Raw genomic sequence first — 3,197 nt, forward strand, 5'->3', positions numbered from 1 at the left:
GTCATCAGGCAAGACATCAAGCATGAAGGGATGCAAGTGGTTTGCAGCTCTCTATGTATCTTGGATTACTGTCACAGTCTCATGCAATCACAGGAGAATATCTCCCATAGCATAACTACACCCATCAGCCTGTGCCCATGGTGTGCTGCATGTTTCGAGCTGCTGTTTTCATTTATGATGACCAGCGACCTACTGTAGCTAAGCTGTGACTGACCCCAAGCGCCGACACGTTTCCATTGGTCAATGGTCAAATTCCAATGGTCCCACGCCACTGCAATTGTAATTGATGCTGTCATTGGGTAAAGATGCAAACACATGGGGTTGATAGTTGAAATCCGATTGGTCCCACACCACAGCAATCGTAATTGATGGTGTCGTTGGGTAAACATGCGAACACATGGGGGTGATCTGCTGCAGAGCTCCATGTACAACAATGTACAATGAACGGTGTGCTCTGAAACACTTATGTGTGCATCAGCATTGTGTTCTTTCAGCAGAGATGCCACTGATCACCATCTATCCTACTTTACAGAGCAGACAAGCCTCTGAACCCCATGTTCTGTGAAGAGTCGTGGACATCCAACCATTTAGATCCTAGTGTTAGTTTCATTGTCCTACCTCTTTCCATAGATGCTTATGACAGTAGCGTGTGAATGTTCGACCAGCTTCAACATTTTCGAGACACTCCTTCAGAGGCTCTGTGTAATAATAAACTGCCCTCTGTCAAAGTCATTATCTCAATGGATTTCCACATTTGCAGCTGATATCTTCATTAGGGTGATCCCCATCCCTCTATGCTCTGCATACATACTTTTGTTACCACGTCATGTGCCCACAATGCCACCAGGTGGCATCCAACATCATTGTGGGCAGTGGCCATAGTGTTTTGACATATCAGTGTACACTATGTATCCCTAGCTAGGGCCAGAGTATAATTTTATATTCTGTTGCAGATGTCTATGGTCATCAGGCAGGAAACTGAAAATCCCCAGATATTAGTAATCAAAGTAAAAGAACATCTAATTAGCCACTCCTAGAGTTTATCACAATATTTTAAACATATCTTGCCAGCACATAGACAGCTGAAAGCTGTCAGCATTACATTTTGTAAACCCTTTATCTGAAATATTAAATAAAATCAGAACTAGAGTAGTATAGGAAGATGAGCAGTGGTTTTTTTACAAGTAGGTGCTTTTTCTCCTAACACATAAAGTAATTTATAAATATTTCTCATGATTATGAGTGTATTAGCATAATCCATGATTTGTTGTTAATATACTTCACACTTCACAGAGTTAGCTTTCAGTAGCTGCTTGTGGCTACCAATGCATAACTTGACTTGTTTCACATCCTTGAAAGCTTGCCTTCATGATGGGATTTACTGAACACCATGAATGAATGAATGAATGGGAGCAAAAGTGGTTTGAGTTTCTTCTTTACTTAGAGAAACCCTCAGCCAAAATTGCAAGAGGGCTTTGAAAATGTAACAACAAAACAGTCTTCTATCCACGAGAAAGATGAGAGACACAGTTAACTCAAAGGAGGACATAAAAAAAACTACACTTATAGCTGGTATTCCAGCCCGGCATTTCTATTTCTGATGGTACATTAGAATAGTTCAATACATGCACCATTCTGAAGAGGTCACACTTGCCACAGGTTGCACTGTATATGCCTCCGATAGGTACATTCTCTCTCAGTTAGCCTAAGTGCCAATGCCACCTGAGGTTAGCTGTTTAACTGTTGATTTCTGTGCCTTGATTTTTGCCTCAATTAGGTACCACAAGTGTGTTGCTGACCTGATCTTTTGAATGTATATTGTGGGGACTGACAGTAAAATATTTATGACAAATAAGTGTTTTCCAGCAAACTTGCTCAGAACATTCTCGAAAACTGCACCAGTGTTGCTTATGACAACACACCTGTTCCTGTTTACTGTGTAACCCTTTTATGCTATAAAGTATTTGCAACAAGGCAAAAAAATGGTTAGTGGGAGAGGATAATAATGGAAACACACAAATAATTATTAATGATGACCTTGTTAATAGGACCAAGGGCTCTCAGTTCAGACCAGTACACTGTGCCAGTGGATATATGGCGAGAACACAATGAGAATCTGACAATCACAGGAGCCAGGATAATAAAGCTTACCTGAAGACTAAAATGCAGATCCAGTTTACCAGCCAGCGTTGGCCCATATGGGATAACAAAACCAGCACACAAGGGACAAGGACAACCCTTCTTCAACACATGTAGAGAAGGAACTCAGGAATGTCGTGACACATCTGAATGTGTTTAAAGTTCTGTGGAATTTCAGTCCTCCCACCCAACTGGAAACTCAAACTTCCAATCAGCAATATATGTGGTAATTCCATATCCACACAAAAGAGAGCCCTGTTTTCACAAAACCTGGGAGAGTGACCTTTCCCACTAGCATACATATGCACACATTTTTGCAACTTTCATTAAACAGTAAACAGAAAGAAACGGATGGTTGTTAAGAGTTATCTAGAGCAAATGATATCACATTCACTTAGAAAGTGATTCTAGCCAACTGCATCTATTTGAAATTAATTTATGGCAACAACTACTACCACTACATGTTATTTAAGTTTTCTACAAAGATGATGACAATTTTCTTTAATACCTTACTTTCAGCTACTATGCAGAACACAGTGATATATGGCTCTTTCCATCTTCACCAAAACTTTATCCTATTTATTAATTATTGTTTTTAATACCAGACTGATCTTTCCCCATATGACTAATTTAACATTTTGTTCTTGCAAAATCTTTGCTCCCTGAGCTTCTCTCTTGTATTTCACTATTACTAAGCTGCTACAGAAAATGGAATTTCACTGTTTCTACTATAAGAAGCATGAAGGCCTACATGCAAAACATAAAAGTAACTTTCAGCAGTCATCTACCTTACTACATCATGAAAGTGTGTTATTCTCTGTGCCCGCATCTCGTGGTCGTGCGGTAGTGTTCTCGCTTCCCACGCCCGGGTTCCCGGGTTCGATTCCTGGCGGGGTCAAGGATTTTCTCTGCCTCGTGATGGCTGGGTTTTGTGTGATGTCCTTAGGTTAGTTAGGTTTAAGTAGTTCTAAGTTCTAGGGGACTAGTGACCTAAGATGTTAAGTCCCATAGTGCTCAGAGCCTTTTTTTTTTGTTATTCTCTGTGAGTATATTTTACT

The sequence above is a fragment of the Schistocerca gregaria genome, chromosome 2, assembly GCF_023897955.1.
Source record: "Schistocerca gregaria isolate iqSchGreg1 chromosome 2, iqSchGreg1.2, whole genome shotgun sequence".
NCBI lineage: Eukaryota > Metazoa > Arthropoda > Insecta > Orthoptera > Acrididae > Schistocerca > Schistocerca gregaria.